Source organism: Lissotriton vulgaris, chromosome 5 (genome assembly GCF_964263255.1).
Source record: "Lissotriton vulgaris chromosome 5, aLisVul1.2, whole genome shotgun sequence".
Lineage (NCBI taxonomy): Eukaryota > Metazoa > Chordata > Amphibia > Caudata > Salamandridae > Lissotriton > Lissotriton vulgaris.
In genome coordinates, this window is record NC_141693.1 from 714268348 (window position 1) to 714280808 (window position 12461).

The window sequence follows — 12461 nt, forward strand, 5'->3', positions numbered from 1 at the left end:
GGCTTTGATTTGAGAGACTTCTTACTAGGACCTCGAAAACCATGTCATAAACATTTTCATATACGCAGGTATTTACGCTGCATATAATGAAGCCTGGAAAGTCACGCAAATGGAAACTGCAGAACGTGTACGAGAAATTGATCGTATTAATTTAGAGAAAACTCTCTCTGTAGTTGACAATGGGTTAACAACTCTGTCATCCAGAATTTATTCTTTGGACAGCATTGTATCCTCTGCCATAGACATAATGGAACAGGACTTGCTCATGTTACAACATGGACAGTCTCAACTGCGTTCTATAATGCTGCTAGGCTGGATGTTACAAAATCTTCGTTAAGGCTATGTGCCTTGGCTTTTAATCAACACCACGTTATTGTTTATTGGATTTAACCTTACAGATTAACAAATCTCTTTGGCACAAAGGGGAGCAGACTATACAATGCTGAGATTAGAAAAACTGGAAAGATTACCAATAACTATTTCTGTGAAACCAGCAGTGGAATGGATAATACATGGCACCATCACGATACCAGTGACGATTTTCCAGTTTCAGTATTGCTTAAAACACATACCAGCAGGCCTGTATGAAAGGTTGGGTAAAGAATGCATAAAGTCGACCTGGGATTTACAATACACACACACATGTTGGAGTGGGGGAAAGGAGGTGTTTCTTAGTTGTAAAAATTGCAACAAAGCACTAAGCGGAACTCTTTTATGTCAAGGTATTAATTTACATGGAACCTGCGACGGTTCTTCAAATAACTTATCCTGCCACCTGCAGGGTTCCCCGACAGCAGTGATAGATCCAATTTTTAGGCAGCTTTCCAATGGGAGCTACATAATGTTGAATACACAGCTGTAGTGGAATGATGCCAGGAATAGCCTATCTCGTTAGTGTGTCAGCCAGGCTCACTTGTTGTATGCAAGTAATGTTTCCTAAAAGTAAGACAGATGGGGAGTTGCCGTTATGGCCTTCACTGAACATCTCTTCTATTCAAATTGATACTTTAAGCAGAATGAAAGCCATTCTTTTACAAAAAACTGTGCCACTGACCTCGTCCAGAGAGACGTACGATCTGAAAGTTGCAAGGTCCTCTGCGGAAATATATGCCCTATTATCAACAAACTGCCCCGTACATTTCGCCGAAATGTTAAGGCGCATCTTAAACATGTCTGATACCAGTGGTATTGTACATGTACTTAAGACGATTTTTTTCAAGACTGTTAGCACCTTTTGAAGCAGTCCTAGGCATTTTTCTAAACTTTGTGCACTCTGTGTTTGGCGGCCTGCCTCTCGTCTTGGGACTCGTAGCCAATGTTCCCTCTAATTAGTTTCCTCTGTGTGCGGCAGAGTAAGGGCTCTGTACGCTTCAGCCAAGGTTATGTGCGCCAAGAACCTGACCGCGCGTGTAGACCAGGGCTTTGAGTGGGATGAAAATACTCGGGGATCTTTCAAAGCGCTTATTTTTATGCAGATGTGTATGTGGTCAGGAGAAATACCATTGCTCACAGAAGAGTCGTAGCGCTTTTGTGGGCCTGGGCGATATTTCCGCATATTTTTACTTCTATTTCTCGATCATTGCAGCCGTGGTGGTCTGTTAATGTGGCTATGTGAAGATTGGTCTGTTTGGAGTCCTGTTCGATTGTACCACTGATTCACAATGAGGTGCAAGATGCGTCATATCCTGTCAGGAACTTTGTATAACATGGGTCGAAGGATTCTGCATCTCTGGGACTTTCGCTTTTATCAGCCAAGCATTAGCTAAAAGCCTCCAGCATGCTAAGCACTGTTGGCTAAAAACGAGTTTAAATAATCTTAATATGGGACCATTTAGAAGAAATTTTTTTGGAAGCTGGCAAACGCAACCTAGCTACCAGGTGACTTCACCGCAAGGAGATCCTGCCAGTGCTTTTACAAAACCTATGTATGCTGGGATGTGTAGGCGTAAACTAACCATGGAAACTTTAAATTACAGGTCTCAGAATACAAACTGCTGCTGGATGTTAACCCTTGTCCGGTTTGAGGTGGCAAATAACTGGGGCTACCTGCCACTCGTGTGCTGCAATCCATATCAATCCATTGTAAATTGAGACTTCAACTCTCAGAATGCACTGGAATATTCTACCAGAAACTGTATTCCACTTCATATACATAAAATAATCTGGTGGGTACCAAAGCCCCATTGATGTATGCAAAATAGTGTCTGCTAATTGCAAATGGTCTAAAGGTAGACAGACCACTGATAGATTGCAGGTGGGAAAATCTCATTTTAGAAACCACAGATATTTAGTACAAGGGGCCACAAAATAGATAGATAGATAGATAGATTCTATATCCCAAGTGATACTGTCAGCCCGCCCAGGGGCTGACCAACCTAAGCCTTGTCGCTTGGTTTCCCGTTATAAACTGAACCTTAAAGCAGCAGGTTCTGAGTAGCTGCACTTCATTAAGAAGGTAGGGTACCAGCACTTCTCCCCAGGGGTGAAATACTATTTATAGGAGAGCACCCTCACATAGCAGCAGACAGGCACCCTGGGACAGTGAATACATGCACTTTTATAATTCATGATCATAAGCATCTCTCTTAAAGTGCTAATGTGCCAAAAAATACTGTTTACAAAGCCGGGCTGACCTGAAGGCGTCACAAGATGACACTGGGGTATGACACAAGAGGGAAATTCCGCGTTAAATACATCAATAAATTCAATGGGGGGCTTTGAAGTGGCCAGGTGCCAGACCATGCAGAGGAGAACACAAGTGAGAAACAGCGGGAGGCAACTACCCGCTGGGATCCGACAGCTTCTGAATCGTAAACAGACACATCCAGCTTGCTTGCATGCAGGAAACGACCGACAAAACGTAACAGCCAGCGTCAGTTCAAAACTTCACCAAAGACGCGGGAAATGCTGGAAACCTCAAATAAGAATCACAGAACTACGGACGAAATAGTAGCAGCCTGCCCTAGCAAAAACTGCAAAGTGAACTTTACTGCAGATTCCAAGAACCCCCTGCTTGGACTGTTCAGATTCAAAGAACCCCCCTGCTTAGCTGTGTAATAAAGTTCACTTGGCAGTGCTCGCTTTTCACAATCGGCCTTGAAACCCCATCTCGCCACCACCAGTCTGAAAGCACGACGATTGTGGGCTATTGTGAAAATATTCCTGTTAATTGCAGCGCATGACAGGCGCTGAGATTAACAGGAATATTTTCACGATGGCCCACAATCAGCACCCAGCAGCGCTGTATTCAGAAAAGAAATGAAGCAAGTCTGAAAGCCCGACGTGTGCTTTACACGTCGTGCTTTCAGACTTGCTTCATGTGAAAATATTCCTGTTATTCACAGCGCATGACGGGCGCCGTGATTAACAGGAACACTTTCCCAAAGGCCTCAGGCAACCGGTAAATTGCAGTTTTTTGCCGCTCGCATTTTAAAAGCGGGCGGCGGCAAGAACTTGTGCGTGCTTCACTGGGGGACACTGCGCGCTCGGTGCCTCAAAGGTGCACGGGAGCGCAGGCTCGCACGTTAGGGGGAACACTGCTCGTAGCAGGGATACTATTTTTGTTTCTTCTGTTCCGTTATGGCAAGTCCAGTCACCAGGGATACCCAGATTTCCATGGAGAACACTCTTCTGGCAAGGCAGTATCGTGAGCGCATAACACAGATTCTTGGCTTGGCTCGTTTGTGAGATCTGAATACCACGTGGTTCCTATCATTCAGACCAATCTGGCAAGATTGCATCTTACCTGTTCTACGATGCCTGCTTTGTGGAGAGGAATGCGTGTTGGATATCTGTCTAACACTTTCATCAGCACTGCCAACGGATGTTGACGCATAGCTTGGTTCGGTAACGGCCCATGCATTGTGTTGTCCCCAATGGCTACCAATCCTGATGACGGCATTCATTGAGGTCTCACCAGCAAACCCTCAGGCTATCTTGAATCCCCTTTTGTATCGCTTTGTTCGCCCTAAGTTGGCAGGGTATGCTCAGACGCGTTTCCGGTCCACGGAAGACATGGCTTGGCAGTTCGGGCTGGACTGTTCCCATGAGGCACAGGGTCAGACTGGTTTCATATGGCCATGTCTGAACTGTGGTGGCTGAGTGAGCTAAAGAATGGTGATGAATTAAACCCAGATCAGTTGACTGGGGATGAGTGTTTGATTTGCTCAAACACTCCATCCATCATCCCCTTTTGTATTGAATAGTTTCATCAAAGGTGCAGAGAAATAGAGAGACAGGGGTTTTCAATAAAAGGTATTTATTGAACAATCTTCTTTCTGATGCAGAAGAAATGAACTGCTACAATCGTAATACTTGGCTGTAAAGTATAATGCGTACAGCAAGAAGAGTATTTAAGAAAAAAAACTGTAAAAGCATGGTATGGTTTCTAAGCCATAAAATACATACATGAATAAATAAAGACTAAAAGTACTTAACTGGTGCTTCTAAAATACGCCTACCCCGATATACCTAACCTAAGTCTAGCACGAGGAAAGAAGTAAGTGTGGTATAGCATAAGTTTAGTATTCTTGGGGGAGGAGCCAAGATGGCCGACAGGACGGACGTGTAGGCTCCCAGCTCCGCGAATTTTTCACTCCCGCACCGGAATCCTGTTCTAAAATCCTGACTAATCTTGCGGTGATGCGACGGATTGATCGCGCTGCTGGTGACCGCGTTTTCCCGAGGTCTCTGCTGGCTGCTTTGAGGGTTAACTCGCCGCGCGAGCTGTTTGCCGTCATTACCCCTGGAGCCTGCCCTTATCACCGCTGCGGAACTGGCTGCATCGAGGTCCGGGGGGAGGATCATGGAGGTGCCGGTGTGTGAGGAGGCACTTTCGTTTACCTGGTGAGACGCCTGCTCTGGTGACGACGCGTGCTGGCGGGACGAGATCCCTACCCCCGCCGCCTCCTTTGTTGTGCTGTGGGTGGTCTGACTCGGCACCATTTTGTGGTGCCTTCACGGCCGTGGAGCGACCTGTGGGTCCGGTGGCAGGGGGGCACCCGTGGAGAAGCCGCTCTACACAGTGAGCCGTACTGCCTCCTACGCCCCCGCCTGATCCGGTGTGTTACGGACGCCGCCGCTCTCTCCTGCAGGGGTCCTCTTGAGGGACCGAAGATGGCGCCGGTCTCTGAGGACGGGGATGGGGGTGCTTCCCTGTCCCATGTATGCCCTGTCCAGCCTGCTCTTGCCCACCGCGGCGGACTGCAGACATCGACCCGAGGCTGGCATTGTGTGGGACCGCTGCGGACCCTGGACTACAGCGTTCTCCTCGAAGCAATTGCGGACCTCCGGACGGCCTGGCAGCGGAATACTTGCCAGCTGGGTCGCAAGATGGACGAGGTGGCGTTTGCACTGGGGCGCCTGAAACGACAAGACCCCTTGCTGCCCACAAATGCTCCCCAAGTTGCCACTGTGTTTCGGGAGACTTCTCCAGTACAGAGGGCGATCCATGGATACAATGACTCGACTCTGCCCGTCGCTGGAGACTCGGCTACATTGTTTCCCCTTACTCCTAAGCCTGGGGCTCTACCTCTGCAGCTGCTGCCTCTGCATCACTCACTGACTTCTTGGCTGTTGGTCCTCCTTGATACATCTCCCCCCGGAGCCTCTTATCATCATGGGGGAAAAATGCCTCCTCCAGTCTGCCTCGATAAGCTGATCCTTGTTGACATTGGACTTCTTGATGATTGGGAGCATCCATTTCGTTCTCCACTGCTTCTTCTTCATCGAGGACGGCCATCTTGGTCCTTTGTTCTTCTCTCGGCTTGCTTTCAGCGGTGGCCACTTCTGGAAGGCTTTCGACGTTCGGGCCAGGGTTGACGGCATTCCTTGCGCTGACTTTGTTTGTTTGGCTAGCGGAGACCCGGACTGTACTGATGACTTGGTATTGTTACTATGCACTGTTTAATGTTTTCCCGCATGAGGTTGAAATTGCTGGGTGCGATTGTTGGACATACCCATGGGGTGGGAATACTGTGGACGGGCGATCCGATGATAAGTGCTGCTGGGGACATTTTCCCTGGGGTTTTTAATTGTTGCTACTCGTACCCGAATTGCCTTACTCCTTAGGAGCATTATGTGACTATACTGCTGCTATCATTCTTCATCCACGGATGCAAATGCCTTGTACGTTGGTGGGTCATAATTACTGGGGTGTGGGTCTGGTGCGGGCTGAGAGTCTGGATTTAAGTGTTCTTGGCCCTCCTCCGAGCTTCTATTTCTTTTGGGAGTGGTAGAATAGATTGCTCTTTCTTCCTCCCGATATTTCAAGAGTGAAAATTTTTCTCATTATTGTTTCTTTCTTTCTCTTCTATTCTTGGTCTGTATTTCGGGTTCTTTAATGGGCGACAGGCACTTTGCCGGGGGGGGGGGGTAGGCCGTAGCCTCCGGATTGATGTAGGGTGGGGGGGTAGATTTATTTTTTAATTTAGTTCTATGGGCCTTATTTTTCTAAACTTCTGCGCTTTCTTGTTCTGGTTTCTGTTCTGGGTCTGGGATTAGGGTTAGTAGGGAGTGGGTGGCGTTGTGGGTGGCACGTAACCGGGGACTGAAGCCCCCTTGTTTTGCACTGCACTGCCATATTGCCGGAATGTTCTCATCGCTGCTGTTTTACTGATGCTGCCTGCTCATGTTGTGAAGTTAATGTACGGACTCAGTTCTCCTTGCTTCTATTTCTTCACTGATTTATATTTCGTTCAAAAAATTTTAAAAATTAACCTTCATTGCTCCTCTCCTTGGCGACATGACTTATCCAGTGTACTTGCTACTGATTGTTGCTATCTTGCCTGATGCCGCTGGGGAACCGCATTGCTTGCACCTGTGCTCACAGTATTGTGGCCGGCCTGATGGTTGTAGGCCCGTATTTGTTCTCCTTTTTATGCACAATGAAGGTTTTCAAAAATTAAAAAAAAAAAAAAAAAAGTTTAGTATTCTTTTGCCAAGAATCTATCCAAGATTTCTCTTAGGGTCTAATCAGCTCTGTACTTTGGTTTAGAATGAAGGAGGTCTGGTATCTCTCTGTCTCAGAACTCGATTTCCAACACCCCGCAAGGGGAGCTTGGAATCACTGGAGCTGGATTTCTCGGCAAGAGAAAAGACAGCGTCTCTCTCAGTGCGTCTGCTGGAGGGTCGGCTTCCTTCGGCACTTGCTGTAGCGAGCTGCGTCGGGCAAGTAGATAGTCGAACTGCTCCAAACCACCGTGTGTTTGCTAGGGCAAGTGTAGTCATTAAAATCTTTCCAAGAGCTCCCGAGAGAATATGACATGCCTCACACACAGTCGCATAAATATCGCCAAATACGCCATTCCCTATCCCCTACATTGAGCATCTGGAGACTCTACCGGAATTGAACCCTACAGAGGCCAAAGTTTTTATGGGGGACCTCGATAACTACAAAATCACCAAGATATACCAATCTCTCGTTACCAACAGCCCTCCCACAGATGACACCCTTCGATAGACCTGGTAGGCAGACCTGAACCCGCTAGACAATGATGACTGGACCGAAGCATGGGAGTCCACGTATGGAGCAGCTATCGCTTTGGGACTGTGGCTTACTCAGTTCAAAAATCTTCACTGGGTATATTTCACCAGACATAAATGGTGGAGGGCGGGCCTTGTGGCGTCCCTTGTATGCTTGCACTGCGGTATCACTGGTGGCACTTTTCTACACACAATTTGGCAATGTGCTGCACTCATTAGATTCTGGAAGGAGGTTAAGACATGCCTCTCTGAGGTATTGAGACTGGCTCTCCTATACATGATGGAAGGGATCAGGGCAATAACTGCAAGCGTCATTTGTTGTTCCAGGGTCTCACATTGTTGAAATGGGATATACCTAGATTGTGGAAAGCCACTTCTCCTCCCTTACTGAGAGTTTGGAAAAAGGGGTTGGATTTCTGCATGGGTATGGGGCTACCTATATTTAAAGCTAGGGGATGCCCACAGATGAACCCAACAATTTGGAAGAGATGGGCCGACTATCGTGTCCTATATCTAGAGCCCCTCACTCCAACAACAACAGATACAGGAATACTGGGACAATAGGATGGTGGGTGATCGCATTATTATGTGATTCAATAGCATATAGGACATTGGAGTGGGACAGCAAAAGAGAAAGCAGCGTAGACATAGCACAACATGTTGTATTTTTAAGTGCTAAGGTTTTATTTCATTGAATTTCTTTCCTGTTTCGTTTTGATAAAATGGATGAAAACATCATGGATGTATTACTGAATCATACTCTTTCTGTCAAGAAGCCTGGTTGACCCACACTATCTATGGCTGTTGACACCATAAAATATGTTTTTAAAAAAACGGATAAAGGATACTCACAGCTGGGCACTCAGTCCAGGAAAACACACTATGCACCACACAGGGGACATTCCTTTCGAAACAACTGCTTTTTGTTCCAGTCTGCTGTTGATGTTTGTACTAATCATGGTCACAAAACAAAAGATTTTCAAACACCTAAAACAGTTACCAAGTTTTCACAGAATTGCATCCGCCATTTTCCAAAGCAGTGTTGACAATTGGGTAGCAATCACAAATGTTATATTTGCAAACATTTTATAAACTATTAGACCATTTAAGAACAAATACATTATATTCTGAATTTCTTGTTTTCAAAACTATTCCAGCTTTTCAATCATCTAGTGACGGTGATAGTGGCTGTGTTTATAACCAGGGGTCCATGTCTGATTACTGTATTGTAATTGCAATACCATTGCATTATGTACCTCTCATTTGTACTATGACTATATTTACTTATATTTATTTCCGTTCACCTAACACTCTTTTGTGTCTGACCTGCTTCTCCTCTTTACGAGGGCAGATTCTTTTAATTTCGTCTTTGTCTTCAGATAGATCAACCAGAACAAACCTGCCTTCTCTCTCCCTGCACTAATTATTTTCAGAGACTGGTTCAAAATAGCTCCTTCCATACTCTCGTTAGGAGGAAATGCCACACAAAGATGTTCGTTTCAGACCCTTTAAGTTACTTGGTGGTCACCGTGTGTGGGGTCTACTCATTTCAAGCAAGGGTGTGAAGGTAACCTGAGATCTCGCTTGGGCAATATGATTTACTATATATGCTGGGACCAAGCAAGAAGATGACACAACTCACTAATAAAGGGAAGAAGAATCTCCAGGCTAGCCAGGAACTCGTCTTATCCTGAATTTCTCCAACCGGAAGGCCACTTTCACTGAGTACTAGGAGAGTCAGGAGGTTCTAATTATGAAACAATTAAAGCTAGATGCTTTAGAAAACTAGAAGTGCAACAGTCTACATTGTCTTGGCAAAGATCAGTGACAAAAATTCACTGACATCAGTAACACTCAAGAGTTTAAAGTTTGTTTTCCCTGTAAAAGCTCAAGCCCTACCTTTGCTCTGGAAACAAATCGTCGCCATTGTCTGCTTCACTTCCTTGACGGGGGTTACTGTCCTCCTGCTCCTTCGGGGACGCCTCCCGGAGGTGGTACTGGGACTCGGTTCCACCTCGAACATCAAACCAGTCCGAGGCATCTTTCGGTGCTGTGAAAATTGTGAGCAACCGCTGTGCAGCACTTTCAGTTTAGCGGGGTAGAGGAACATGTAAGTGAGTCCCATTGCTTTTAGTTTTTGCTTGACACCACTAAAGGATTGCCTTTGTAATTGACCAGCCGTTGTGTTGTCCTGGAAGTTGCGTACAGTGTGGTTTCAAAAGGATGGATCTCCCTTCCATCACACTTCCTGTAGAATAGCATCCCAGTTCGGATAATTAAGGATCTTTGCTATGACGGTTCTTTGGGGGCATCCTGGCCTCTGCGGAGGGGCTAACAACCTGTGAGCCCTTTCCCCTACAAATAACGGCCAAAATCTTACGTTCGGGAGCGCCCCCCTGATCCAGTCTTTCAGGAATGTCTCCAGGGCACCGCTCTCGGCCACTTCAGGAAACCCCACAAACATTAGATTGCAGCTGCAAGACCGTCCCTCTGTATCTTCTGCTCGGGCCTCCAATTATTGTGAGTGTGACTCGAGTGTACCCGCTGCAGTTTTCAGCATAGTAATTTCCTCTTGTATTTAGGACACCTGCTATTCTGTTTCAACTGATCTCTGCGACCGAGCGTAGATCTGTTCTCAGTAGGTTAACATCCAACGCCATGGTTTTTCTCTTTGCCTGCACCACAAGCTCAAATAGCCGATAGGAACTGGGTTCCTGCTGGTTCCTGTGGTCTCTCACTACCATCCGCCAGTGGGCCTCTGCCTGCTCCCGGGGTAGTGAATTGATAATTCTTTGTTTGCAGCGCATCTCTGGGTGCTCAGTCCTTGCCCATAATGCGTAATTGTTCAGAGCAAAGTAAGCATCCACAGGTTCTGGATTTGTTGAGTTCCATAGATTGAGTCTTCCCCTCAACGAGTCTGCTGAACCCTCTCGGCCCCAGCTATTCACTGCACCACACACTGGGCCCACCCCTCCATGTATTAGTGGGAGTACCTTCCTCACGGTATTCCAACAGACAGCAAGCCACACCCTTCCAATTCACAACACCTACAGCAGATCTGCTGGGGTCATGGTTGGGCTAGTCCTCCCCTCACAGGGCCACAGGAGACGCACAGACACATCCAGGCCTAAGCGAGTTGGTGAGAGCCAAGTCCATGTGTCTCTTGAGTAGGGCCAATGGTCAGTGGGCAGCGCCCTCATCCTCCGGCCGGTCACATGTAACCTATGGGGTCATAACCTGCCAGCAAATGGGACCCAGTGGACCGTCACACATACAAAGCTGTGTGAAAGACGCAAAAGAAACTCTCCGTCTCATTGACAACCTCCCGGAGCCATTACTTGTCACTTTGGATGTAAAGGACCTATATACGAACATCCCGCAGGAAGCCACCATCAGGGTCATTGAAGAAATCCTGAGGACAACTACAACCACAACACCCCACCAGTCGACTTCATTATGAAATGCACAGAACTGGCCTTGAAGAACATTTTTTTTAAACTTAAGAACCAAATCACCAGATCCACGGAACAGGCATGGCAGCACCTTTGCGCCAAACCTGGCATGCCAGCACATGGCACATTTTGAGGCATCTCATATATTAATGGAGACTAATCCCTTCTTCAAGCAGATCAAGGAATGGAACCATTACATAGATGACATCTTGTAGTTCTGGACAGGAACAGAAGAACGATGCATTAAGTTCCATGAGTGGATCAACTATTGTGACCCTTTTGTGAAGTTCACTTTATCAACTTCACCAAAAGAGATACCTTTCTTGGATCTACTTATACTAGACAACGACAACCTTACCACCAAGACGTATTAAAATAGCCTTTTGCGGTTCAACAGCCACCATCCCAAGGCACTGAGGGAAAATCTTCTCTATGGACAATTTCTCAGATTGAGAAGAAATTGCAGCACAAACCATGATTATGAGCGCTAAGCTGAGAAACTCAGGGAGAATCTGCAAAAGAAAAATTACCCCAGACAAACTATCAGGAATGCAAGAAAAAGAGCGCACAACAAACATTGCGATGCCCCACACGAAAGTACAGGAAGACATTGTTACCTACATAACCGCCTTCACCAAGACTTCCAACAAAGTACATAGTGCTGAAACACTGGCACATCATCAACACAGGGGAACTAAACCGGGAACGTCCCAGATTCACCTTCAAGCGCACACAGAACCTGAAAGACCTACTAGTACATACAAAACAGTCCATCAAACAGACATCTCTATGGGGCCTGCCGTCGGTGAAAGGACATTATCCATGTGGCAATTGCAACGTGTGCACCTTGAACACCCACACCAAGGAACTCAAGCTAGGTGACGTAAAATGGACACAAAGCAAACATAATAACTGTAACAATAAAAAATGTGTGTACCTCATCAGGTGCCCTTGTAACCTCCTTTATGTAGGCATGACCACTAGACAGGTTAGAATCAGGATCAATGAACATAGATAAACATACGCTGCGGTTGCAGTGCCACAAAAATGAGCACTCATTTCAAAGAACTAAAACACACTACAGAAAATATCCAATGAACTATCCTGGAAACCAACCCCCTGTGGAACATCTCTACACTGTTCCGTAAAGAACAGAGATGGGTATTAAAATTATGTTCCAGTACACGGGGTCCAAATGACGAGAGCCCCTGGATAGAACTTCAGATATGATTTTTTAATTTTAGTGCCTTACTCACAAAAAGGTTTTACCACACTATCCTTTTCTATATTTATGCCCCCTGTAAGACAATTGTCTAACTCATATAGCTAGATGGCCTCATAAATGCCATCAACACAACATTGTGACATTTTTCGGGGATAACCTTGCGGATTATCCACCACCTTTCGGCACTTAATTTCTTTCCCACGCTTACCTGCACGTCCATTGTACTGTTCAAAAACATACTTTTAGTTCAGGACCAATGTTGTTTTCATAATTAATCACAAAAGGGTTTTACCACACTATCT

The 12461-nt window shown here is 46.1% G+C and overlaps 1 protein-coding gene across 1 annotated transcript in view; it reads right to left on the reverse strand.

The window, feature by feature from the left end:
- Positions 1 to 12461, reverse strand: part of ZSWIM8 (zinc finger SWIM-type containing 8) — a 2802584-nt gene that overhangs the window by 437863 nt on the left and 2352260 nt on the right. The window lies entirely within an intron of this gene.